The 27,990-nt window shown below is 41.4% G+C and overlaps 2 long non-coding RNA genes across 5 annotated transcripts in view; one reads left to right on the top strand and one right to left on the bottom strand.

Annotated features, from left to right (window-relative positions):
* The window catches only part of LOC132395858 (uncharacterized), a 49,481-nt gene that overhangs the window by 9,901 nt on the left and 11,590 nt on the right, over positions 1-27,990 (bottom strand). For 2 of the 4 annotated variants that reach the window (XR_009512764.1, XR_009512763.1), the window contains exons 2-3: positions 15,541-15,642; positions 1,689-1,883 (exon numbers count right to left, since the gene is read on the bottom strand). This is a non-coding gene — a long non-coding RNA (uncharacterized LOC132395858). Of the gene's footprint in view, positions 1-1,688; positions 1,884-3,191; positions 3,418-15,540; positions 15,643-27,990 lie in introns of all 4 variants that reach the window. The other 2 variants (XR_009512765.1, XR_009512766.1) reach the window with 2 other exon arrangements.
* LOC132395859 (uncharacterized) lies at positions 87-27,313 on the top strand. Its single transcript, XR_009512767.1, has 3 exons — positions 87-102; positions 16,238-16,351; positions 27,298-27,313. It is a non-coding gene; the product is annotated as an uncharacterized LOC132395859 (long non-coding RNA).

Genomic DNA, 27,990 nt, shown 5'->3' with positions numbered 1-27,990 from the left:
GATTTTTCAGCACAACTAATTAATTACTAATTCTGGTGTGGTTCAACTTTTAGTTTCATATCCTGAATTTGTAATTTTTAACCATCATGAAAGTTGCTAGATGTAAGTGATTCCTTAATTATACTGTTAAGTCATTATCATTTTGAAATGGAAAATAGTATGTAGTTGATAAGTAAAATTATTTCTTCTGATCTCATGAGGATTAAATTTGAGAAGGCACTCACAATGATACACTTTCCTCTCAGAGAAGGTCATTCTAGTGAGACAGAAGGCTCTACGAGGCAATGCTACATTCATAATGAAGAAAGAACAGGGTGATACGCATTTGAAAGGGAAGACACTGTGCCGTGAAAACTAGTGATAGGCCAGAAGGTTGGGAAATATTTAGAAACCAACAAAGGATGAGCAAAAAAATTAATAAAGCGGCAGAGATGGAGATTTAGGGAGACTTAACTAGTACATAATATTTAAACAGGCACTGTGAGCTTCTGAAAATATATAAAAGGGAAGAAGGTCTTCAGAGATGAGACTGGGAAATGAATACTAAGAATACTAATGAATACTAATGAATTTAATTAATTATTTTTGGATTCTTCTTCGCAGTGAATGGTTCTGGAGGTATCTCAATGATAATAGTTAATCAAGCAGTTACAGAGAAGGAGGAAGTCAAAGCAATCACTATCACAAGCAAAGAAAGTTGTCGTGCGGGTTGATAGGGTTGTTAAGAATGTTGTTGTATAATGCGTTGGTCTTCATTAGTTTGTGAAATTGAGTTCAAGAGCTATGAGGTAATGTAGGAGCTCTACAAAACGCCTGTTAGGCTGCACTCATTCAGTTCTGATCGCCACGTTATAGTAAGGATATGGAAGCTTTAGAGAAGGTGCAGAGGAGCTTCATCAGGATGTATCAGAGGGCTTTTCTTATGGAGACAGGCTGAGCGAGCTTGGGCTTTTCCCTTTGGGGTGAAAGAGGAAGAGAGGTAACTTGCAAGAGGTGTATGAAGATGATCAAAATCAAAGACTGAGTGGAAAGCTAGAGACTTTTTCCCAGAGGAAATGGCTAGTGGAAGATAGAAATGTTAGATGTAAGCTCTTTACAGGGACTCGAGGCTGCATGGAATGTCCTGCCAGGGGTTGTGTTAGAGACAGTTACATTAGGGGCATTTAAGATACTCTTAGATAGGCACATAGATGATAAAAATGGAGTGTTATATAGGAGAGAAGGGTTTCAAAGAAGGTTAAAAGTTTGGCACAACATTGTGGGTCAAAGGGCATGTCCTGTGCTATAATGGTCTATTTTCTGAAATATAAGGCAGGCTTATAGAATTAAAGGTTCATGGGTTCCCTCGACCTGAGGGCCTCCATTCTAGAGAGTACGAGAAGTGATAGCAGATGTGTTGGTTTTAATTATCAAATTTACCTGGATTCTGGAGAGGTCTTGTTTTGGAAAACCAAAAAATGTAACACTGCTATTGAAGAAAGAAGGGAGACGGGAAACAGGAAGCTACAGCAGTGTCAATGGTAAATTACTGAAATCCGTTACTGAGAAAAGTACTGGCAGGGTGTCTAGCTAATCCTCAAACAATCAAGCTCTTCACCATCACCAGTCTAAACACCGTCAGGGACGTGATTGAAGGGTCTCAGCCTGAAACATCACCTGTCCATTTCCCTCTATAGATGTTGCCTGACCTGCTGAGTTCCTCCAACATTCTGAGTGTGTTTCTCCAGTTGTCATAATGCTGCACGGGTCCTTTTAAATGTTGCATCTCCGAAAGGACAGCTGCACGGCTGCTCTGAACAACACGGATGTTTTCCTTCTTGTGCATCAGCGATCAGTAAAAGCTGAGGCTGTGATTTTGGCTGAAGAGCACCATCTCTTCACTCCTTTTAAACCAGAACACAATACATGGTTTTTATCTTCTAGGTTTGGAAAAAAATGCATTTTTATATTAAAGCTCCTTTAGTCTGGTACTCCCTTTCTTTCCCCAGATGATCCCTCGAGTAATGGGAGTGGTTACTTGGGACACTTGCTTGATAACTTGGAGCAATATATTTGTTTCTTCATATTACCAACACTATGCTGTAAATTACAGTAATTAGTAAAGGTCAAATGACTCAAATTGTGATAGTAAATTTGCAACATTTTTTCAAGCATATAACTGGGCAGTCCAAGCAGCAAATTATAATGTAAGAAAGAGGCTGATGCTTAATTGTTCTTATCAACTGACTCTATCCATCTTGTTATATATGTAATTAAAAGGCTTCCATCAAGCAGGAGTTTGCTATATTTTGGAAACTACATCACGTCAAATTTTCCCAAATTGAAGTGTGCTACGTATGTTTGCTACATATAACCAACCTGGTCATGTTTGCCTTCACCAATATGTATACTTATTGTATGTTGGAACTAGTCGGTGGTGTAATGGCTTTAAGGCAGATGGTCCTGAGTTCAAACCCAGCCAGCTCCCAACCTGGGCAGCAGCAGTATCTGCGTGGAAGAAAGGCCTGGAAATCTACTTCCGTATCTTGCTTTGAAAAACCCTGAAGGACTGGTCACAAAGAGTCGGACTTGACCAAACAACATATCACAAGGTGACACAGTGGTACAGGAGGGAGATGTTCTGGCTCACAGTGTCAGAAACCTGGCCTCCGGCACCGTCTGTGTGAAGTTTGTACATTCTCCCTGTGACTGCCAGGGTTTCCTCTGGAAGGTTCCATTCCCTCCCAAGTGCTAAAGTTGTGATTGCTGGTAGGTTAAGGAGCCATTCTATAATTGACCCTTGTATGTAGACGAGTGGTAGAATTTGGTTGAGGAGAAAGTAGGGAAGATAAAAAATGGATGTTAATATTGGACAACCAAGTGGTCAAAGGGCCTGACTCCAGGCTGTTTGGCTATAGACGGAACTTGGTCTCGAACTCTGTTGAATCCTTTGCCATTGAATCACGACCTTGCTGTGTCACATTCTGTGGTATCTGCTGTACAAGCAGTGCCACCACAGGTTATTCACTCTCAGGAACCTTCCATTTCCTGACCTGGAAAGTCAGGGCCCGATGGGCATTCCAAAAGCAACAGACCAGAAGCACTTCACAATTGTAAGCCAGGAACTCGGGTGCCCTGAAAATGACTTAAGTGCCCTGGGAGAGACACGGCAGGCAAGGGAAGATCAGTTCAAAGAGCAAACAGTGGTATACCTTCTTCCAGATGGCAAATCAAAAGAGAGAGGCATTCTGCATCATGGGTTTTTCCATCAAGGATGAGTGTGTGTCACAAATTTTCCATGAGGGATGAGTTTTCCCATATTGCAACTGCCTCACAGCTCCATTCACATGGGTTTGATTCTGAACTCTGGTGCTGCACGAGAAGAGTTTGCACGTTTCCCCGGTAATTCCAAAGGGTTTCCACAGGCGCTGCAGTTTCCTGCCAAGAGGTGGTGGTTAGTAAGCAATTAAGTATGTCCTAGTGTAGATGGCTGATGGGAAAACCAGGGTGAAGTGGGCACCTGAGGCAAAACAGGTTACAAGTAGGGAAATGCGGCTGGCTGGGTCACTTTGAGAACCGGTATCGTATAGATGGGCCAGATGACCCCTTTCTACATTATGAAATATAGAAAAAAAATGGTGAAACAAGTGAACATCTCATGATACACCGGCTCACTGTAATCAGTGAAAATACACACACAGTCCACTACCTACAAATGAGGCCAAGGAGGACCTCAGCTTGTAAAACCCATGGTTCTTACATTCCAGACAGAGACATAATAATCTTCCTTGATGACTTTGAAACCATAGCATCATAGAAATAAAATAGCCTCATGTACCCAACAATTCGTTACCAACATTTTTGCCTATCAACACTTACCTCAATTGCCTGTAATTAGGTACAGATCAGCCTATGCCTTGCCTGTTTGAATGACTGTCAAAATGTCTCTTAGATTTGGTGATTTTACCTGATTCTATCACTTGTTCTAGCTGCATATCAACTAATCTCTGGTTGATAACCAGCCTCTTGGATCCTCTTTAAATCTCTTCCTCTCGCCTTATGGGAGGCAAACGGGTGTTCAGCAGTGTCTATCACTCGCTGCTGATAGAGAAAGGTGTCTGCGTGTGATAGTGCCCTTCTCCCTCTCACTCGTTGCTCCCGAAGGAAAGTCGCTTTGTTCAAATGATCTCTGTCTCCCTCAATACCATGGGAGGATGGTGCTGGAGCGAGCTTTAGTTGTGGATTGGACTCTAGTTCATGTTACAATATGTTTCTGGTTCCTGGTCACTCCTTTTATTGCTGCTATTTTGAACCAGGGTGGCCTGCAGATACTCTGAATATGCCTGGACTCTTCTTTGATTTTGTGTTTTATATTTTGCTCATTCTTTTTTGTTGCCGTTTGTGTGATGTGTTTTTTGCGTGTGGGGGTTTGATGCATTTCTTTAAATGGGCTCCATGGTTTTCCTCTGTTTCGTGGCTGTCTGCAGGGAAGACAAATCAATCGAAACTACTTGTTTTTGATACCCCTAACACAGGAAAAAAATTCTGACCATCCATACTGCCTACGTCAGTCATAATCTTTATACTGCTATCATGATCCTTTGCTGCAAGGGAAGTAAACCCAGAGTATTCAGTCCCTTCCCATAACTAAAGTCCCCCAGTCCAAACAGCATCCTGGTGTACGGCAAGCTTGCGTTTATTGGTGAGGTACTCTGCATGAGTTGGGATGTTATGTTGCAGTCGTACAAAAAGTTAGTTAGATGCCACCTGAGTGGTGTGTGCAGTTGTGGTCATCACAGCATAGGAAGGAGAATATGCAGATAGTACTACTACAGTACTATCAAACTGTGTTTTAATTCTTAATTGTTACCAATGGAGGAATTCATCCTGTGTACCTGCATGCTGCATTCTGTAAATGAACAAAATCAGCACAGACACCTGATGTAGATAAAGCACTGTCATCATACAATGCTATCACTGATTTCATCCCTGATTAACTGATGGCCCAATTAATTATATTTCTAAACTACAAAGGATTTCCAAATGCAGGTACAAATTAAAAAGACATTTTAACAACTTGCAGATGAATGAGTCATCTATGGCTGAAACCAAATGGTGAAGAATAAATTTCAGCTCTTCATTCTGGCATTCCTAACTGCTTTCTCACATTTGATTTGTTACTAGTTGACATCATCTGCATGTGATGTTTTTCAGTTACAGTCATCAGGCCAGGTGATTGCAATGTTTAATTAGGCCAATGTGGACCCCATTGTTTCTCTTGATTAAATCATGGACCAATGAGCACCTCATTGCATTGTTGTTTACAGCAAGAAGCTGAGCAAGATATATTGGTTAGAGTTTAACTTTGTCAAAAGCAGCTCTTTGGCCCTTGGAGTGGTCATGCAGCTGTGCTAGAAAGCTAAGGTTAGCCATAAGGCCCTTGAGCTTGAAAAGTGAATTTCTATCTCAAGGCACATTTGCACAACTTGGTGAGCTACTGCTTCAAAGCTCCTGAGTTCAAAGTTAACGTCAGTACTGTCTGTGTGGTGTTTACAAACTCTGCCTATGACTGCGTGGATTTCGTCCAGCTCCTCCAGTTTTTTTCAGTGTGAGGGTTGGTTAGTTAAATGATACATTGCCTGGCGGAGATGAGGGGAGCGAAGGGAGAATAAAATGGACACAGTGTAAATGGTTGCTCTTTGTTTCTGTAATGTTGACTACTTTCCATGCCCAAGTCAGTTCTGCTACACCGCGACTGATTCTCTTAAAGACCACAGGTACAGGTACCAAATGGAATGTGGCTACCAAGAATACTAGAGTGTTGTTCCAATTGGAATTCAGTAAAGAATAAATCCTGAGTTGGTACCTGAGGTCTGAGTTGATACCTGATCTATTGATCAGAGAGTATGAGCTTAAATCTCATTTCAGCATCTCATGAATTGGAAATCAGGTGGAATAAAAAAGGTTAATATTGTTAGAGGTAACTATGAAATGGACTCACTAATGTACCTTCCCTGTCCAGTGTGACCTAATGTGACTCCAGCTTCACAACAATATGGTTAGCATCTTTATGAAACGGCCTCTGAAGCTACTTTTGGAGAATTAATAACTATCATGTGTTCCCATAATCAAATAAATAAAGGAAAATTGAATTGTATACAAAGGTGTATTAAAAGGTAGGTGTTAAAATTACCTCAATCACTTCTTCCTTATCTTTGAACCCAAACCCTGAAATTCTCTTGCTCAACCTGTCCCTTCTCTTTGAGCCAGCTTTTTAAGTACCTCCACTTACCATGGTGTCAAGTTTTATTTGATAACACTGTTCTACAGAAAGTGTTAAAGATATTTCATAGATACATGTTGATGCTGGTGATTTTTCTGCTTCAATAAGAAATATGCTTGCCGATTTCATTAAGTTAGTCAAGAAGATTATCCAGCATTTTATTAAACAAAATGCTCAAGCAAAGGATGCACGTGCATTCCTCAACGATGTTTATCCCACCCTTGCAGCATAAAATTTGGGATGGCAATGAATATTACAGAGAAACAATTGACTGTTGATTCCGAAAATCTGGAGCAAGACACTAAAAGCTGGAGGAACTCAGCAGTCAGGCAGCATCAAAGGAAGGAAATGAACAGTTGACATTTCAGGTTGAGACATTGCAGCTTCCTGATACAGCCTTCTCCACATTAGTGTGACCTGACATGGACAGGGAGATTACTTCATTGAGCAGCTTCATTCTGCCGACTTAGAATTCCCGGTAGTTAGCCATTTTAATTCTATTTCCTATTCCCACAGTGGCTTGGCTGTCCACGGTCTCCTCTGCTGCCCAGATGAGGCTAGATGCAGAATAGAGGAACAGCAGCTCATATTCCACCCTGATAGTTCCCAATGTGACAGCATGAACATCAGCTCCTGGTAACCATTACTCCCTGTCCCCACTTCGTTTTAGCTTATCCCACCAGCCCCATCACCCTTCTCCTTCCCCCTGCCCTCTTGATCTGCCTGTCACCCACACATTCCTCCCTCTGGTTTCCCTCCTCACCATCTTCCCTTTATTCCATTGTCCACTGTCCTCTCCCATCAGATTTGATCTGCTTCAGTCCTTGTCAGTTCTTCCCATCATCTCCCAGCTTCTTACATCTTTTCCATTTTCCCCTTTCCCCTCTCCCTCCTCATCTGCCTATCAATATCAGCCCCTCCTCCAAACTCACCAGGATCCACCCATCCCTGCCAGCTCTTGCTTCAACCCTTCCCTACACCTTTGTATACTGGTTATCACCTCTCTTTCCAGAAATGATGTAGGGCCTTGACCCAAAAAGTCAACTGTCCATTTCTCTCCATTGATTTTGCCTGATCCATCAAGTTCCTCCAGCTTTTTGTGGATATTACAAGGTGTGTCTTCATCGTTCTTTCCAGTAAACAGATGCCACATCTGTTATGATAGGGAGTTTACTTTTACTTTCCCAGATTTAGGAGTGTGATAAAATCAAAGTCTCTTTCCAGCTAATTAAATACAATAATTCTCTACAAGCCCTCTAATGCATCTTTCTAATCTCCCAAAAGCTGATATAATTAATGCTTCAAGTGCCAATTTAAGTCTGCAATTAGCTTTTTATATATATTTTTTAAAACAGAAATATTTGAAATAAAAATTGTTGCAATGCTGCTCATAATAAATACAATTCAAATGACACTGATGTTTTTGAATAGTCACCTTTTCCAAAGTTCTTTACTGTCAAGGAAACTATGTATTCACACAAATGCTGCACTTCCAATAGTGTTTGAAAATCTAGGTCCAAAGTTATTTAATCAAGCTGTCAGCTTTTACAAACTTGGTATCGACCCAGTGCTATGATTTCTTTCTTTATTTTGTCTTCAATTAGCCAAAGGCAGTCGTGTGTGCAGTCAATATGATGTAATGTCAAGGGCTTTCAGTTCTCAGACTCTGCTCAATCATAGCCAGAAGACCGGAGACATGTTGATTATTTGCGGCTGGATGGTGTTAATTTTGTTTTGTTTCTTTTAAATTTCCCCAGCTGCTTCAGTGGGATTCGAAGTCCTGTCTCCCAATCAATATCTCAATCCTTTTAACTCATAATTTGTGCTCCATAGGAACATCTTCAAATCCAATTGGTACAACACTCTATGGGCCAATTTCTTGAAGTTGCACATCCATAGACCTTTAATTCAATGTTTGTTGGTATCAACACAGCTCCATGCTGTTCAGCAAGCTCTGGTTATACTATTTGACCACATCATTCATCAAAGGAAGGGAGACACAGAACTTCACTTCATGTTTTAGGAGAATAATGAAATTGTTTCTTAAATTATTCACATATCGGCTCCTTAATGAAGGATGCAGGAGCATAGAGAGAGGTAAAAAAGATTTAGCGAGATGATAAGCTTAAATTCTGATGAGATTCTATAGAAGTTGTATTTCATTAATTTGAACAAAGTGGGTAAAGGAAAAATGTGGTAATGAGAATCTGGAATGGTTTTGGTCAGATAAAATGTATTTAAAAAACTATCTCAATTCTTTGTTTCATACCCAAAGATATGACATTTCATGTCCATTAAAGAACTATTTATTTATTTATTGGCATACAGCTGGAGGGAAGAATAGTATATGTCAAGGATTATTTACCAGAACTTTATTTATTTATTTATCTATTGGGGTACAGCACAGAATAGGCCCATGCCACTCTTCAAGCCGTGCTGCCTAGCGACCCCCCAATTTAACCCTAGCCTAATCACAAGGCAATTTACAATGACCAATTAACCAACCGACCAGCAGGTCTTTGGAATGTGGGAGGAAAGCGGCACACCCGGAGGAAACCCACACACGGGGAGAATGTACAAACTCCTTACAGGCAGCAGCGGGAATTGAACCCAGGTCACCTGTACTGTAAAGCGATGGGTTAACCATTGTGCTACTGTGCCCCCCCCCAAAGTTGAACGTTTTAAAAATGGAAAATGCTAATGGAAACAAGGTTCCACAACGACTTGTTCATGAACCAACTTGAAAACCACTAACACTGTCTCAGGCAGTAATTCCTTTTCTCTCTTTCAACCTGACTGACGTTGTGTTTATTTGCTCCTGGAGGTTATGTATAATTAATCTTAAAGTTTATCTTAATGTACATTTGTAATGTACAGTGCTGCTGCTGCAAACAGCTAATTTTGATGGCATTCATACCCTGAGTATTTCCAGCAGTGCTTCAATGAAGCAAGTGAGTACATAGTTTAAAGATAAGTGTATTAAAGTGTATGAAGAAAGTGTAGGAGCCATGTACCCATTTTCTATTTGCTTTGTATTCTCTGTTGTGCGTTTATTATGGTAACTAATCACATTAGTGGAAGCATGGTAAAAGCAAAAAGAAATGTTATTCCGTGGCAGTTTATATGCTGGGACTGGGAGAGGTTGTATCTTTGCTGATCACTTAGTATCACTTCAAGATTGTATGCCTGCTACTTTGGAATGATCATTTCATTGGAGCTGAGGGTGCATCATGCAAGTATGGTGACTCTATGGTGGTCACAGGTTAGCAGCAATTGTTTTGATTTTGGATCAGTTTTGGCTCTATGGAAAGGACAAAGTGAATAAAACTCAAAAGAGTTGACATATTCTTCATCCTGTCCTATGAACACTGCTTGATAAGAAGGCAGGATATATATTCCACACCCTAGTCCATCTGGCTTGGTTTGAATATTTCCAGCTCTCTCCTACCCTTAAATCGACAATCAATAACTTATAGTCTTTTAACATCTTTGGACTATTTTTACTGTGCCCATGGTCTGGTGTTTTTTTTAATGAATTATGCTATTGTTTGCACTGTTGTAACTATGTGGTTTTGTGCAGGTCTTGTAGTTTTAGTTTTTGGTCTTGTTTTGTTTGGTGGAATTGGAGCTCCTTTCCAGGGAACGCACTAAGGTGGTAGCATGACTTTAATATGCAACCTCTCCGGACTCCGGATTTAGGGATTACCAAACGTTATGTGGATTTTCTGGTGTAGTCTGTTTTGTCATGTGCTTTTGTGATATCATTCTGGAGGAACGTTGTCTCATTTTTTAACTGCATTGCATTTGTGGTTTTTAAATGACAATAAACTGAATCTGAATCTGAATAAGAAACCATTTTGTTTTTAAAAAAACAAATGCAAAATAAATCATGTCCAGATCATTTTGTAGTAAATTAGTCAAAAATGGGAAGATACATATCATTGATGGGTGTCACATAAAAAGATTATAAATGACCAGGAACTCTCAAATCAAACCACAACAACACCTTGCTACTAAATCGATATTTATTCACAGCTAAGTTAGAATGCAGAATGCTGTAGTTCTGAAGTGTTATTCACCACATTGAACGGAAGCATTCTATATTTCTCTTGCATTCAGAGTTCCCAATGTATCTCTTTTCAATCTCCATTCCCCTTCCCTGACTAAAGTTATTCATCACTGCTAACATGACAGTTTTTCCACTTACTCTTACTCTGATCTTATGCTTCCTCACTTGAACCTGCTGATCTTTACTCAGCAAGGACCACCCAGCTGTTGTTCGGTAAACTGATGCCTACTTCACAAAGGCTGAACATCAGCTCCACCAAGATCATGAGCCACGGCTGAATTGCCAGGCCCCGTTCTCCCAGACAGTCCAGAGTCTCATTTCATCCACAGCCTTCACCTTCATGTTCCCCCAGTCCTGTTACTTCCTTCCCCAGACACGCATGCTGTACTTCACTGGTAGACCCATTATTTCAATCTGTTCTTGTTATATAGAACTTATCTCTCACTTCTTTATGCTAATTTTTCTGTCTTTGTCTGCTCTGTTCCAGTTTACCTGTGTGATATTTCTGATGCCCTCTGCCAGTTTGGAAAATTCAATGAATCCAATCTCTCAGTGGAATACATGGAACAGATCTTGTTTCAGTTCTACTCTGGCCCCCTCCCTTGCCTCCTTTTCAAGTACATTGATGACTGTACTTTCTGAACCTGCATACTATACTTGAAAAAGGCATCACCTTTATTGTTAATTTCCACACTCCCCTTATTTTCACATGATCCCTATCTGAATGTTTCCTTCCATTTCTCTATATCTCCATTTCCATCTGAGAGAGGATACATTACACGACCACAGATTCCCATTAACATCTTGTCTTCACCTCCTCCCACCCTCCATTCAATTTCTATTTCTCCATTTTCTTCTTAATTGTTCTGATGATGACAACTACCAGACTAGTGCTTTGGAGATGACTTGGTAGAGGTTTTATTGTCATACAGCTTGGAATCCGGCCCTTTGGCCCAAATCATCCTTATTGGCCAAGATGTCTATCTGAACTAGTCACTTTGCTTGAAATGTAAGTCTCTCTCCATCATATTTGAAAGGGCTTTCAATAAATTGTTTTCCATTTGTTTTGTTTCCACTCTCATTCTCTCTTCTCCCACCCAGAGCAAGGATAAAGATCCCCGTCCTAACTTTCCACCCCACCAGCTCCACGTTCAACATATCATCTATAATTCCCGTCCACTTTAAGTTAATGATATTACCTGACACACCACAGCCTCTCAGAATAGTAAAGGGACCATTTGCTTGGCAATTTCATTATTTGCTCTTCCGTCTCCGTCAACAATCACTCAGCCTCACAGGGAATGTACCACCTGCCAGTCACCTCTTCCCTTTCCAGTATCCAGCCAGCCCTTCACAAGAAGCAGAGATTTACTTGCATTTCTGCAACCTAGTGTATTGTGTTCATTGGTGTCCTCACTTTGGAGAAACTAAAGGCAGAACATCTCAGCTCAATCTTCATATCAATATAATTACAAAGAAAGCACAACAGTGCCTCTACTTCCTCAGCAGTCTGCAGAGATTTGGCAGGTCATCAAAAAATTTGGCAAACTTCTATGGTTGGGTGGTGGAAAGTGTGCTGACCGGCTGCATTTTGGCCTGATATGCGAATGCCAAAGCCTTTGAGTGGAAAATCACACACAAGGCAGTGGATTTGGCCCAGTGCATCATGGGTAAAGCCCTCCCAACCATTGAGCACATCTGAATGAAACATTGCCATAGAAAAGCAGCATCCATCATCAGAGATCCTCACCACCCAGGCCATGCTCTTTTCTCACTGCTGCCATCAGGTAGAAGGTACAAGTGTCTCAGGACTTGCACCACCAGGTTTAAGAACAGTTATTACCCCTCAACCATCAGGATCTTGAACAATAGGGGATAATTACACTCACTCTATTCCCGCAACCGATGGTCTCACTTTAAGGACTCTTTATCTTGTTACTTCATGCTCTTTCATTTCAGGTTATTTCATACTCGTTTTTTTTGCTATTTGTTTATATCTGCATCTGCACAACTTGTTGTTCGTTCATCCTGTTTAGAGTTACCATTCTATAGATTTGCTACTTAGCAAATGAATTTTATGTGGTGACATGTATGCACTCTAATAATAAATTTTACTCTGAACTTTGAAGGAATTTGTTTATCATTCCAAATCTAGCATTAGCTGCTTATGCGGTTCCCAATGTAAATGGGAGGACAGTGCCTCAGGGAAACTTCTATCACACTGTTACGATAGAAAAGACATCTCATGTGCCAAAAGATGAACCAATTTACCTCATTGTGGCCCTTGCATCTTATTTTTTTACTGGCACTACACTTTCTCTGTAACTGTAATGCTATACAGTATACTGTATTTTGTTTATCTTTTTATGAAGTTGATATAACTACATATGGAATGATGTGCCTACAGGGCATATGAACAAAAGATTTTCACTGCATTTTAGTACACAGATGTTAATAAACCCATACCAATCTGGCCATGCAGGGATTCTCAGCACTCAATTCAACAACTTGGATTGTAGGAGACTAAGAGGTGACATTACTGAGGTGTATCATGAGTGACATTTTTAGGATGAATGAACTCAGTCCTTTTCCCACTGAAAGGCTCAAAGGTTGGCTTATTATCAAAGCACTGTATACAACTCTGAAACTCTTCTTCTTTGGGTGGCCATGAGATCAAGAAAGAAAAGAAAGGCAGCACGGTCATCAACCTCCAAATCCCAGCTTCCCGCACAAAATAACAAACTAAAACAGAACACTTATCCCCAAATCCTTCCTCCTGCACCGAAAATAAAGAAACAAAAATGGAACAGGCACATCAAGCCCCAATTACCTTCTCCTGCACAAGAAACTGAACAAAGTGGAGCAGGCACGTTGACTCCCAAATCCTCCCTCCCTGAACAAAAAAACGGGAAAAACACAGAATATAAGAACTATAAGACTGAAAAAAAAGTCTATAGTCCAAGTCCACATCCAAAACACAGAAAACCTAGGCAGCATGCTCTCCCATCCCTGGTACAGAGCAGCCGATCAAGACAGGCAGCTGGAGAATCAAAACCAGTGGGCATCAGTTAAAGATAAGAGGGGGAAGATTTCAAGCAGGGGCTAGTCTGAATATAGAATGAGGTACCTGAGAAACTGGCTAAGACGGATAATTACAGTTACAACAGTTAAAAAACTGTCGGACAGGTACATGAATAAGAAAGGGTTATAAGGAAATGGGTCAAACACAGGCAAATGGGACTATTTAGATAGGCATCTTGGTCAGTAAGGATGATTTGGGCCGAAGGCCCTATTTTCTTGTTGTATGACATCATAGGAGAGCTGACAAAAACTTTTTTTTTAAACCTGGAATATTTTTGAGGAAAATTCAGAATCAGAATCAAGTTTATTATCACCAGCATATGTCCAGAAATTTGTTAACTTAGCAGCAGCAGTTCAGTGCAATACATAATAAAGAAGAAAAAGAAGAAGAAAAAATAGTAATAAATAAATCAATTACAGTATACATATATTGAATAGATTAAAAATCGCACAAAAAAACTGAAATAATATATATTTAAAAGTGAGGTAGTGTTTTAGGCAGAGGGGAAGAAGCTGTTCCTGAATCACTGAGTGTGTGCTTTCAGGCTTCTGTACCTCCTACCTGATGGTAACAGTGAGAAAAGGACATGCTGCGGGTGCTGGAGGTTTTTAAGAATGGACGCTGCCTTTCTGAGAATCCAGTCCCTGAAGATGTTCTGGATATTTTGTAGCCTACTGCCCAAGATGGAGCTGACTAGATTGACAACCTTCTGCAGCTTCTTTCGGTCCTGTGCAGTAGCCCCTCCATACCAGACAGTGATGCAGCCTGTCCTATTACAGGTTGAGTACCACTTATCCAAAATGCTTGGAGACGGAAGTATTTCAGATTTTGGGTTTTTTCGTAATTTGGAATTATATAATCATTCTGTAGCTTGGGGTCTCCATCATTTCTGACTCTGAATTTATATACCACTGGCAAACAATCTTTGTCTGACACCTGGTCATCACACTTATCTACTGACTCTGCCATTCAGTGTCTCAGATTTTTATCAGTGACGATTTTGGCAAACTCATCAATGAATTTCTCTGCTGCATCATAATCAGTAGACACGTCATCACCACAAATCTTTAAAAAATTAATGTCATGTCTTTTCTTAAGTTCCTGCAACCAGCCTGCTGAATATTTACTATTGCCTTCAATTTTCAGTTTGTCGTGGTAGATCTTTGCTTCTTTCATAATCAGCATATTGTTAAGTGGTATATGTTAACTCAGACACTGACAAATCCACTCTTCCAATACACAATTAAAATATTCTCTTTTCACTTTATTCAGACTTTTTCTATTTTTCACTAGCTTCTGTTCATTACATACGTGATCTCATTTCTCAGAACTGTCTACGGTGCGCAGAGACCTGAAAACCTTCCCAGTGCCTTGTAGAATTTTCCATTTGTGGCATCATGTCAGTGCTCAAAAAAAGTTCAGAGTTTGGAGGTTTTTGAGTTTTGGAATTTTGGATAAGGGGTACTCAACCTGTATACAACATTCAGCAGAAATGTCTCATGTATTTTAAATAGTTTATTCAGTGATTCACCTGCCAACCTTAAATTGGTGTTACTTCTCTATGTGAGTGAGTACACAAGCTTCCACAATATAAATTGGAAATCTCACAACAGCCCTGCAAATCACTTAAATTATAGGGTCACACCTCAAATGGAATCGCATAGTAGTCTCTGCCCTGGTCCATACGTGCTTCCAATCTACATCTGGGAAAACCATTCCCATCTGAATGTGCATAGTTACCATGGCTCAAATTAGCTGTTCTTGTGCTTCCTTCCTTCCTTATTTGTGTGGACTGCAGTTGATCGAATTTTCTGAGTGTTTGAATAGGGTTGAAAATCAATCATTGCTCCTTTTCAAGACTGCAATTCAGTGAGCCCAGTCGGAAGACATCTATGCAAGAATTACCTTAGTGGTTACCACTCTTGCTCACAGTCAAGTAGTCTGCTGACTTAGAGACAGATCTTATAGATTTGGTCTGCAGCCTTTGTAACAGAAGTAGATGTTCTAAGGGGAATGTTAAGAGTCTGGGTGTGGGAATTCAATGCAAAGGGGAACCAAGATTTGTGTCTCCAATTCACTTGCTTTGTGCTTAATGCAGATTGGGGTGTGTTTTTTTTTTAAACTTACACGAGTTTAAAAGTTGGCTAGTTGGTTCATATGCGCCAACTATCTTCCGTCAACCTGGCTTGTCAGGAGGTCATGGTCCAGGATAGTCTGCTTACCAGAAAGCTGCAAAATCAATTAAACATCAAATAAATAGAAATCAAACCTAAATGAATGTATTAAGAAAAAATATATAATGATACGGTATAGATGATATGTTGTTGCAGCAATATGTTTGTGGAAACCAGTGCAGTCCCAATAACCATTAGATCTGATCAGAAGGAACTTGGGATCTGTGTTGTTGTACTAAAATATAGACTGCAGATGTTACCAGTCGAAGACTGGACAGTTCAATGCATGAGACACCCTTAAGTTCAGTAGGAGCCAAGATTTGGGAAGTGGTTAGAGACAGAAGGAAGTGTTTGTGAGTCAGATGGACGTGGCGGCCCAGGAAGCAGTGATACAAAGCACTTCATTTTCCCCTTTGGCCAGCAGACGTGAGTAATTTGCTGAAATCCCTCTGTGTTAACACGGTGCAAGAGACCATTCATTTAGAGGGAGTGAAAATGATCGAGGCAGTGGTAGAATGTAACTCGGGTGACGAATACTGCTACCTATTCTACAACTCAGAATCCAAACTGGTGTGTGCATGTCCACTGAGTGACATAAAGATAAACTGTCCTAGACTCAAAATGTCACCTTACAACTTTTGCCTCCACAGATGCTGCTCAACCTGCTGAGATCTTCTGATATTTCTTAAAGGCCAGATCTTTGGGTCTGGTGATGAACTTGGATTAGAAGGATTTCTTTGAATCATTGGGGAAGCAAAGATAAGGTAAACTTTGGATTGACATTCTGTTGAAGATGAGGGTGGCATTAAAATGAAAAGTCTTCCCCACCAAGGATACTAATCAGTGTTGTTATTTAATCTATGGGAAAATTGGCATAGGTCAGATTGATCAGAGAATTAAATATACTGTATGACTCAAAGACAAGAGTGGGAAGAAGTAGTCTTTGAAACTTGGCATATTGTCAGAGGTCCAGAGAGAAGAGTAAGCTATTCAACTGTGATGTGCTCTTCTTAAGTCAAGCTGGTACCCGTGTCTTGCACAGTCAGATAACCAGAACGGAATGGACAAAACATTATAGTAGGAGATGAATCAAGGGAACTGTGGGTTATAGACTGAAAGGAAAAACAGTCAAGGGTGCAAACCATTTTGTGTAACAATAGGCCATGAGACAGGAAGTGGTGGAGTTTAATTGCATTGGTGCTTTGGCAAGTAAAATAATTTCAATTTTCAGGACTAAGATCCTTAATCAGAATTGGAAAAGAGAAAAAAAGAACTTAGCTTTCAGATGCAGAGATGATGGGACGGGGTTGAAAGTCTCTGAAGGGTTATGACCAAATGTAGCAGTTAGAGGTAGACTGTGCTTTTTTCTGTGTTGTGTATTACAGCAGGCCAGGCTATAATTGGAGAGTATAGGATGTCCCTTTAGAACAGTGGTGAGGAGGAATTTCTTTAACCAGAGGGTGGTATATCAGTGGAATTCATTGCAGAGATGGTGGCGGTGGCCAAGACATTGACTATATTTATTCATTGTATTTTATTTAGAGATCACTGGCCCTTCTGGCACAACATACCTGCGCAGATTTCTGAGTGGACAGTGAACCCTTGTGCACTACCCACTATGTTTTTCTTCTTCTTTTTGCACTATTTATTTTATATATATTGTGATTTATAGTTTATTTTTATTATTTGCATTGTACTGCTGCCACAAAACAACAACTTCCATGACATACGTCAATGACATTACACCTGATTTGAACCCCTAAGTCCTTGGAACGAGGGAAAAAACCGGAGTGCCCAGAGCAAACACACACAATCATGGGGAGAACTGTTAGAAATTCCTTTCTAACAGTGGCAGAATTGAATCTAAGGAGGGGAGGTTGATAGGTTCTTGATTAGCAAACACATCAAAGGTTACATGGAGAAGGCAAGAGAAAGAGGTTGAGAGGGAAAATAAATCTTTCTTTTTTCAGTCTTTTTATTGATTAAAAAAGTGCGTATACAAACAGGAGGGGAGTATCTCTGGGATATATGTCAATAGCAGTACATACAGAAGTAAAATGAACAATATCAGAATCACACATAGTGTTGATCTACAAAGTATCGATTTGATATAGAATGTATAATTCTCCTCTTATCAACTTATGAAGAAAGGAAGGACTATTAGAAATTTTTACGTTAAAAAAGAGAAAAGAAACCACTACACTAAACAGAAAAAAAGGACTGAGCACTCCATCCTGAGAGAAAAACCAAGAGAAGAGAGACTCTCTGGTCAAATCCAAGGTTCTGAAAAATAGCTGGAAGAGAATTAGTACAAAAATCAGATCATATGAAAATATTAGATAAAAGGTCGCCAGATTTCTTCAAATTTAAAGGATGTATCCAATGTCCGACTTCTTAATTTCTCTAGACTTAAACAGGACATGATAGAGGAAAGTCAATAAAAGGCGGGAAAATAAAAGGGAAAATAAAATCACCATGAGCATACTTGATGGGCTGAATGGCCTAATTCTATTACTATAGTCTCATAATAATGGAGAGCCCGAAACACAGATAGATAACTGACAGGGAAGACCACTTCCATTCTAAAAGACAGAAAGAGCAAGTCACCAAAACATAAGGAACTTGAGATGGAGTCTGGAAAATTGCATAAAAAGAAGAATGAGATGTGCTCAAGCTTGCATTGTGCCTTAATATAACCTGTCATAGTTCAGACCAATACATTGCTATTTTCACTTCAAATTTCCTGCATCTCCATCTATTTCATCTATTCAGGGCTCAAGGCTGTGAAAGGAATTTTCTATGTTATTCCATATTCAGGAACTGGAACCACAGCTAGGTGATCTTCGGCTCATATGAGAAAATGAGGAGGTGATACAGTAGACAGGAGCTACAGAGGCAGTCTCTGCTACGTTGCAGGAGGCAGGTACCTGGGTGACTGTCAAGAGAGAGAAAGGGAATAGACAGCCAGTGCCGAGCACCTCTGTGGCCATACCCCTCAGTAACGTGCATACCACTTTGGATACCGTTGGGGAGGGGACGCCACAGTGACCTGATCTCTGGCACTGAATATGTCTCTGTGGCTCAGAAGGGAAGTGGGGAGAAGAGGAGTGCTGTAACCATAGGGGATTCCATAATGAGAGGAGACAGCAGATTCCGTGGATGCAAAAGAGATACCCAGAAGGTATGTTGCCCCACTCTCCAAGGTGCCAGGGTCAGGGATGTCTTGGATTGGGTCCACAGCATTCTAAAGGGGAAGGTTAACAGCCTTGGTATCTACTGGTATCAACAATGTAGGTAGGAAAAGGGGGGAAGTCCTGAAGAGAGAATATAGAAAGCTGAAATACAGGACTCCCAGGGTGGTAATCTCTGGATCGCTGCCTGTGACATGTACCAGTGAGGGTAAGAGCAGGATGATTTGGCAGATGAATGTGTTGCTGAGGAATTGGTTCAAGGGCAGGGTTTCAGATTTCTGGATCATTGGGATCTCTTCTGGGGAAGGTATGATCTGTATAAAAAGGACAGGTTACACCTGAACCTGAGGGGTCCAATATCACTGTGACCTGGTTTGCTAGAGCTATTGGGGAGGGTTTAAACTAATTTATCTGGGGGTGGGAACCAGAGTGATAGGGCTGAGGATGGGGCAGTTGGTAAACAAATAGATGCAGTGTGTAGTGAGACTGTGAGGAAGGACAGGCAGGTTAGAGGATAAAATTGCAGTCATTGTGTTGAGTTAAAGTGTGGTGGGCCAAAATCAAAAAAGGATGCATAGAGGACTGAAGGTGTTATATTTGAATGCAGATAGTATATGGAATAAGGTCGATGATCTTGTAGTACAGTTAGATATTGGCAGGCATGATGTTGTGGGCATCACTGAGTCGAGGCTGAAAGAAAATCGTAGTTCGGAGCTTAACATCCAAGGATATATATTATATAAAAGGGACAGGCAGGGATGCAGAGTGAGTTGGGTGGCTCTGTTGGCAAAAAATGAAATGAGATCCTCATAAAGAGGTGACATTGCAGATGTAGAATTCTTTTGGGTAGCGTTAAGAAACTACAAGAGTAAAAAAGACCCTTATGGGAGTTATATGCAGGCCTCTGAACAGCAGTCAGGATATGAGATACAAATTACAATATAAATTTACAATTACAATTAATTTACAAATAAATTACGATAGAAAAGGCACATAAAAAGGGCAATATGATGATAGTCTTGGGACATTTCAATATGCAGGTAGATTGGGAAAATCAGGTTGGTGCTGGATCCCAAGAGAAGGAATGTGTAGAATACTTATAAGATGGCTTTTTAGAGCAGCTTGTGTTTGAACCCACTAGGGGAATGGTGATTCTTGTTTGGGTGTAATGGAGTGACCCAGATTTGATTAGAGGTGGTCATCATAATAAACAGAATTCACCCTGCAGTTTGAGAAAGAGAAGCTAAAATCAGATGTATCAGTATTTCATTGGAATAAACGGAATTACAGAGCCACGAGAAAAGAGCAAGCCAAAGTTGATCGGAAGGGGGCACTAGCAGGGATGACGGTAGAACAGCAATGGCTGGAGTTTCTGGGAGCAATTCAGAAGGCCTAGGAAAGATACATCCCAAAGATGAAGAAGCATTCTAAAGGGAGAATGAGGCAATCATGGCTGATAAGGGAAGTCAAAGACAGCAAAAAAGCAGAGTGCATATAATCTAGTAAAAATGAAGATTGGGAAGCTTTTTAAAAAACACCAGAAGGCAACTAAAAAAAGCAATAAAGAGAGAAGATATGAAATATGAACATGATCTAACCAATAATACAATTTATTTTAGATATAGAAGGAGTAAAAGAGAGGTGAGAGTGGATATTTAGCCACAGGAAATGACGCTGAAGAGATAGTAATGGGGGACAAAGAAATGGTGGACAAACCTAGAAAGTATTTTGCATCAGGCTTAACTGTGGAAGACACTAACAGAATGCCAGAAATACAAGCGTGTTAGGGGACATAAATGAACATAGTTGCTAATTACTAAGGGAAATTGATTTGACTTTATTACTTACATGCTTCATATACAAGAGAAGTAAAAATCTTTACGTTACGTCTCTCTCTAAATGTGCAATGTGCAATTTATAGTAATTTCTAATAAATAGTATGTACAACAGGACAGTCAATAAAACATAGAAATACATTTCTATCAGCATGAATTAATCAGTCTGATGGCCTGGTGGAAGAAGCTGCCCCGGAACCCGTTGGTCCTGGCTTTTATGCTGCGGTACCATTTCTCAGACGGTAGCAGCTGGAACAGTTTGTGATTGGGGTGACTCGGGTCCCCAATGATCCTTCGTGCCCTTTTTACACTTCTGTCTTTGTAAATGTCCCGAATAGTGGGAAGTTCATATCTACAGATGTGCTGGGCTGTCTGGACCACTCTCTGCAGCGTCCTACAATTGACGGAAGTACAGTTCCCACACCAAGTGGTGATGGAGCCAGTCAAGATGCTCTCAAATGTCCCCTGTAGAAAATTCTTAGGGTTTGGGGGCCCATACCAAACCTCTTCAACTGTCTGAGGTGAAAGAGGCGCTGTTGTGCCTTTTTCACCACACAGCTGATATGTACAGGCCACGTGAGATCCTCGGTAATGTTCATGCTGAGGAACTTAAAGCTGTTCACCCTCTCAACCCCAGATCCATTGATGTCTATTGGGATTAGCCTGTCTCCATTCCTTCTGTAGTCCACAACCAGCTCCTTTGTTTTTGCGACATTGAGGCAAAGGTTGTTTTCCTGACACCGCTGTGTCAAGGTGATGACTTCTTCTCTGTAGGCTGCCTCATTATTACTTGAGATTAGGCCAATCGGTGTAGTGTCGTCAGCAGAGGAGAAGATGATTGGGAAGCTGAAATCTCTGAAGGTAGATAATTCCTCTGGGACAGATGGACTATATGATTTCTCGATTGTAAGGGGAATAGACAGGGTTTTGAGTTGGATGATCAGCCATGATCATACTGAATGGTGATGCAGGCTCAAAGGGCTGAATGGCCTACTCCTGCAGCTATTTTCTATGTTTCTATACACACCAGAGTTCTGAAGAGATTGTAGAGGCATTAGTAATAATTTTTCAAGTACCACTAGATTCTGGAATGGTTACGGAGGACTAGAAAATTGCAAATGTCAATTCACTCTTTAAGGGAAGGAAGCAGAAGGAGGGAGATGATAAGCCAGCTAGCCTGCATTCAGTGGTTAGAAAGATGTTGGAATCTATGATTAAGGATGAGGTCTCAGAATACTTAGAGGCACATAACAAAATAGGCCAAAGTCAACATGGTTTCCTTATGGGGAAATCTTTCCTGACAAATCTGTTGGAATTCTTTGAGGAAATAACAGGCAGGATAGACAAAAGAGTGGATGTAGTTTACTTGGATTTTCAGACGGCCTTTGACAAGGCGTCGCACACGAGGCTGCTTAACAAGATAAAAGCCCATGCTATTACTGAAATGATTCTAGCATGGATATAAGATTAGCTGATTGGCGGGAGGCAAAGAGTGAAAATAAAGGAAGCCTTTTCTTGTTGGCTACTAATGACTAGTGGTGTGATAGAGGGGTTTGTTTTGCGACTACTACTTTTCACGATATACACATGTCAATGAATTGGACTAATGACTTTATGGGCAACTTTGTGGATGATAAAAATGGATGGAGTGGCAGGTAGTGTTGAGGCAGCAGGGTGTCTGTAGAAAGACTTGGACAAATTAGGAGAATGAGCAGATGGAAGGTAGTGTATGGAAGTGCTTGGTCATGCTCTTTGGTAGAATGAATAAAGGTGGAGACTATTTTCTTAATGGGGAGAAAATTCAAAAATCAAAGATGCAAATACTTCTGCAATGGATGTGGATGTGGGATGTCCAGGAGACGCCCAACCTCCCGGACGGCCACATCTGTGCCAGGTGCGTTGAGCTGCAGCTCCTTAGGGACCGTGTTAGGGAACTGGAGGTGCAGCTCGATGACCTTCGTCTGGTCAGGGAGAGTGAGGAGGTGATAGAGAGGAGCTATAGGCAGGTAGTCACACTGGGGCCTGGGGAGACAGTTAAGTGGGTAACAGTCAGGAGAGGGAAGGGCAAGAGTCAGAAACTAGAGAATTACCTTGTGGCTGTACCCCTTGACAATAAGTACTCCTGTATGAGTACTGTTGGGGGGGACAGCCAGCCTGGGGGAAGCAACAGTGGCTGTGCCTCTGGCACAGAGTCTGGCCCTGTGGCTCAGAAGGGTAGGGAAAGGAAGAGGATGGCAGCAGTGATAGAGACTCTATAGTTAGGGGGTCAGACAGGCGATTCTGTGGACGCAGGAAAGAAACACGGATGTTAGTTTGCCTCCCAGGTGCCAGAGTCCAGGATGTATCTGATCACGTCGACAGTATCCTGAAGTGGGAAGGTGAACAGCTAGAGGTCGTGGTACATATTGGTACCAAAGACATAAGTAGGAAAAGTGAGGAGATCCTGAAAACAGAAAGAAGCTGAGAAGCAGGACAACAAAGGTAGTAATCTCAGGATTACTGCCTTTGCCACACGACAGAGAGTATAGGAATAGAGTGAGGTGGAGGATAAATGCGAGGCTGAGAGATTGGAGCGGGAGCAGGGATTCAGATTTCTAGATCATTAAGACCTCTTTTGGGGCAGGAGAGACCTGTACAATAAGGATGGATTGTACTTGAATCCCAGGGGGACCAATATCCTAGCAGCAAGGTTTGCTAAGTCTACTGGGGAGAGTTTAAACTAGAATTGCTGGGGGGGGGGGGTGGGAACCAAACTGAAGAGATGGAGGAGTGCAGTTGGCTTACAAATAGAGAAAGCTTGTAGGCAGAGAGAGAGGGAGGATAGGCAGGTTATAGAGAAGGGATGCACTCATACCGATGATTTGAGATGTGTCTAATGTAAGCAGTATCATGAACAAGGTGGATGAGCTTAGAGCGTGGATCAGTACTTGGAGCTATGATGTTGTGGCCATTACAGACACTTGGATGGCTCGGGGGCAGGAATGGTTACTTAATGGGCCAGGCTTTAGATGTTTCAGAAAGGACAGGGAGGGAGGCAAAAGGGGTGGGGGCGTGGCATGCTGATCAGAGATAGTGTTACAGCTGCAGAAAAGGAGGAAGTCATGGAGGGATTGTCTACTGAGTCTCTGCTGATGGAAGTTAGGAACAGAAAGGGGTCAATAACTCTACTGGGTGTTTTTTATAGACCACCCAATAGTAACAGGGACATCGAGGAGCAGATGGGGAGACAGATTCTGGAACAGTGCAGTAATAACAGAGTTGTTGAGATGGGAGATTTTAATTTCCCCAATATTGATTGGCATCTCCCTAGAGTGAGGGGTTTAGATGGGGTGGAGTTTGTTAGGTGTGTTCAGGAAGGTTTCCTGGCACAATATGTAGATAAGTCTACAAGAGGAGAGGCTGTACTTGATCTAGTATTGGGAAATGGTCAGGTGTCAGGATTCTCAGTGGGTGAGCATTTTGGAGATAGTGATCACAATTCTATCTCCTTTACCATAGCATTGGAGCGGGATAGGAACAGACAGGATAGGAAAGCGTTTACTTGGAGTAAGGGGAAAAATGAAGCTATCAGGCAGGAACTTGGAAGCATAAATTGGGAACAAACGTTCTCGGGAATTGTACGGCAGAAATGTGGCAAATGTTCAGGGATTATTTGCACGGCCTTCTGCACAGGTACATTCCAATGAGACAGAGAAAGGATGGTAGAGTACAGGAACCATGGTGTACACAGGCAGTTGTAAGTCTAGTCAAGAAGGAAAGAAAAGCTTTCAAAAGGTTCAAAAAATTAGGTGATGATAGAGATCTAGAAAATTATAAGGCTAGCAAGAAGGAGCTTAAGAATGAAATTAGGAGAGCCAAAAGGGGCCATGAGAAGGCCTTGGCAAGCAGGATTAAGGAAAACCCCAAGGCATTCTACAAGTATGTGAAGAGCAAGAGGATAAGACATGAGAGAATAGGACCAATCAAGTGTGACAGTGGAAAATTGTGTATGGAACCAGAGGACATGGCAGAGGTACTTAATGAACATTTTGCTTCAGTATTCACTAAGGAAAAGGATCTTGGTGATTGTAGGGATGACTTATAGCAGACCAAAAAGCTTGAGCATATAGACATTAAAAAAGAGGATGTGCTGGAGCTTTTGGAAAGCATCAAGTTGCCAGGAATGGATGAAATGTATCCCAGGCTACTGTGGGAGGCGAGGAAGGAGATTGCTGAGCCTCTGGCAATGATCTTTGCATCATCAATGGGGACGGGAGAGGTTCAAGGGGATTAGAGGGTTGCAGATGTTGTTCCTTTATTCAAGAAAGGGAGTAAGGATAGCCCAGGGAATTATAGACCAGTGAGCCTTACTTCAGTGGTTGGTGAAATAATGGAGAAGATCCTGAGAGGCAAGATTTATGAACATTTGGAGGGGCAAAATAATGCTAACATTGCATTTGCCTTCCTTACCACCAACGTACGGTGTATTGGCCTTCATCAACCGTGGGACTGAGTTTGAGAGCCACGAAGTAATGTTGCAGCTATTTAGGACCCTGGTCAGACCCCACTTGGAGTACTGTGCTCAGTTATAATCACCTCACTACAGGAAGGATGTGGAAACCATAGAAAGGATGCAAAGGAGATTTACAAAGATGTTGCTTGGATTGGGGAGCATGCCTTATGAGAATAGGTTGAGTGAACTCAGCCTTTTTTCCTTGGAGTGATGGAGGATGAGTGGTGACCTGATAGAGGTGTATAAGATGACGAGAGGCATTGATTGTGTGGATAGTCAGGGCTTTTTCCCAGGGCTGGAATGGCTAACACAAGAGGACACAATTTTAAGATGCTTGGAAGTAGGTACAGATGAGATGTCAGGGGCAAGATTTTTTATGCAGAAAGTAGTGAGTGAATGGAATGGGCTGCCAGTGACGGTGGTGGAGGCGGATACAATAGGGTCTTCTAAGAGACTACTGGACAGGTACATGGAGGTTAGCAAAATAGAGGGCTATGGGTAACCCTAGGTCGGGGGTCGGCAACCTGCGGCTCCCGAGCCATTTGTGGCTCTTTCACCTCTGTGCTGCGGCTCCCTGTGGCTTTGGGAAATAATTGGTCAGTATTTAATTAAAATGTATTTTATGTTAGTTTGTTAGCTTTTGAAATGTAATTATGGTGATCTTGTACAACCTAAGTGTAGCGACACATTTCCTGCCACATCCGAAACGGCTCACAATTAGCCAGCATTCCGGCTAAGGGAGATAGCCTACGGGGGTTTGTGAGTACGCGTCTTTTGCAGCATCTGCGTCCATGGGGGCTGGGTTGAGGGAGGCTTAAAAGCAAGGCTGTTTAGTTCGAATAAAGCTATCTTTGACTGCAGTTTACTGACACCGCTACAACGTGTTTTTATCGCTGGCTGTCCAGACGGAAGGTGCTGAAACGCTTTGTCGTGTGTCTGGAAGAAGTGAAAACTTTCCTGGGCAGCAAAGGTCTCACCTTTCCTGAGCTGGAACAGCCAGAGTGGCTGGAAAAGCTACACTTCATGGTAGACATGACAGCGCACCTGAACACGCTGAACACAGCTCTTCAGGGGAAAGGACGTACAGCCCTGCACATGTTGGAGGATGTTTTGGCATTCGAGCGCAAGTTGACAGTGCTTGCCAGAGATTTACAGAAAGGCACTTTGTCTCACTTCCCCAATTTGAGAGAGTTCAAACAAGGTCACGACATGATAATTTCGGAGTATTTACATTCTGCAATCATCGCAATGCAAACATCGTTTGGGAAACGCTTCTGTGAGTTCAGAGAGGAAAAAAACACATTATCCTTCCCGGTCACTCCCTTAAGCATCGATCCTTCCCTACTGAATACGACTGCATTGGCAGGTGTGAGTCAACCTGATCTTGAGATGGAACTGGCCGACATAGCCGACAAAGACATATGGGTGTCCAAGTTTAGACGCTTGACAGCAGACCTTGAAGATGTTGCCCGTCAGAAGGCCGTTCTTGCTCAGAAACACAAATGGAGTGATATTGAAAACCTCACAGATGACAGCTTGCGATCCTGTGTAAAGATGAAGGTGACATCATACAGCCCTGATGTGCAGACGCTGTGCGCTGAGGTCCAGGAGCAGAAATCCCATTAACCAAGTATGATAAATATTTTAATTGCCTATTATTTTACTTATATTCATATTTTTTCATTGTTCAGTGAAATAGTCCTTTCATTTTTCAGGATGACAGCTGGCTGACGTTATTTTTGGTTTGCTGCTGGCGGAAAATTTAAGTTCGGCGTTTTTCATAAATACAAGAAGGACTCAAATAGACATTGAATATTTTACTTAAAAGTAACTTTCAACCCAATGTCTTTTTTTCGGAGTTCAAAATGTTTTTGTTGCATGCAGAAATGTAATTTCGTTTTCTCTGCAGGAGTTCATCAATTTCATAAATGCAACACATTATAGTTTGTTTATACATAGCATAAAGGCAAAAAAAACGTTGTATGCAGTGTTATTTCATTTTAAATGTCAAACGGGTTTTGCGGCTCCCAGTGTTTTCTTTTCTGTGGGAAACGGGTCCAAGTGGCTCTTTCAGTGGTAAAGGTTGCTGACCCCTGCCCTAGGTAATTTCTAAACTAAGTACATGTTTGGCACAGCATTGTGGGCTGAAAGGTCTGTATAGTGTTATAATTTTTCTATGTTTCTATGTTAAGTAGACTTCGGAGTCCCTGTGGAAGATTTCCTGATGGTTAACTTGCAGGTTGAGTTGGTGGTAAGGAAGGCAAATGCAATGTTAGCATTCATTTCAAGAGGATTCAAAAATAAAAGGAAGGATGAAATGGTGAGGCTTTACAAGGCATTGGTCAGAATGGACTTGTGAGCAGTTTGGGTCCCTTACCTAAGAAAGGATGTGCTGGCATTTAAGAGAGTCCAGGAGAGGTTCATAAGAATGAACCCAGGAATGAAAAGGTTACCATATGAGGATATGAGGAGAATTTGATGGTTCTGGGCCTTTACTCACTGGAGTTTAGAAGAACAAGGGGGGGGGGGTGGATCTCATTCAAAAGTATCAAATATTGAAAGGCCTAGATAAGAGAGGATGTGCAGATGATGCTTGCTATCTAGAGGGCCCAACTTCAGAACAGACGGACATCCATTTAGAACAGAGATGAAGAAAAAATCGCTTTAGCCCAAGGGTGATGAATCTGTAGAATTCATTGTCATTGACAGCTGTGCACATCAAATCATTGGGTATACTTAAGGTGGAAGAATAATATGTTCTTGATTAATCAGGGTGTCAATAGTTATGGAAAGAAGGCTGGAAATTGGTACTGAGTGGGATAATAAATTAGCCATGATGAAGTGGTGGATTGGAGCCGAAGGACTGAATGGCCAAATTCTGCTCC

The sequence above is a fragment of the Hypanus sabinus genome, chromosome 6, assembly GCF_030144855.1.
Source record: "Hypanus sabinus isolate sHypSab1 chromosome 6, sHypSab1.hap1, whole genome shotgun sequence".
Lineage (NCBI taxonomy): Eukaryota > Metazoa > Chordata > Chondrichthyes > Myliobatiformes > Dasyatidae > Hypanus > Hypanus sabinus.
The sequence above is the reverse complement of the archived record's forward strand: the minus strand, read 5'-3'. Positions and strand labels throughout refer to the sequence as shown.